This window comes from Apis dorsata, unplaced genomic scaffold, assembly GCF_000469605.1.
Source record: "Apis dorsata unplaced genomic scaffold, Apis dorsata 1.3 scaffold_200, whole genome shotgun sequence".
In the NCBI taxonomy this organism is placed as follows: Eukaryota; Metazoa; Arthropoda; class Insecta; order Hymenoptera; family Apidae; genus Apis; species Apis dorsata.
In genome coordinates this window covers 126,661-127,151 of record NW_006263484.1, presented here as the reverse complement: position 1 = coordinate 127,151, position 491 = coordinate 126,661, and the positions used below count along the sequence as shown (strand labels likewise).

General features: G+C 30.1%; 1 protein-coding gene across 1 annotated transcript in view; it reads right to left on the bottom strand.

Moving 5' to 3' along the window:
* The window catches only part of LOC102678248 (myosin heavy chain, muscle), a 35,078-nt gene that overhangs the window by 23,891 nt on the left and 10,696 nt on the right, over positions 1-491 (bottom strand).

Sequence of the window (491 nt, the reverse complement as noted above, 5' to 3'; positions counted from 1 at the left end):
TTTTTTTTTTTTTTTTTTTTTTTTTTTTTTTTTTTTTCGTTTTTGTATCATGATCGATGAAAAAAGAAAAAAAATAAAGAGAAAAGGGAAGAGAGAAAAATTGCGCAACTTCTGATACGATGCTGACACGATGATATATTTTATTAAAATTATAACGTGATAGTGATTAGTAGAAGCACGCAAGGATAACGACGAGGGAATGTAAAGCTGGAAGATGGAATCTTCTTCCCGATCGTTCTTTCAAAGAGACTATACGTTGAATTATGTGTCGTAAAAGAGTTGTCATATGTCGAATAATAAAAAAAAAAAGGAACTTTGATGATAGTCTCTTTGTAACATTTCCATGCGAATAAGCAACATTTTTTTGCAGCGAAGCTGATGTTGAAAATTGTACGAGAAAGCTGCGACGATTGAAGCTTCGATTTATGTTAGAAAAAAAAAAAAAAGAAAAAAAGAAGAAGAAGAAAACGAAAAAGCAAAAGCAAAAGCAA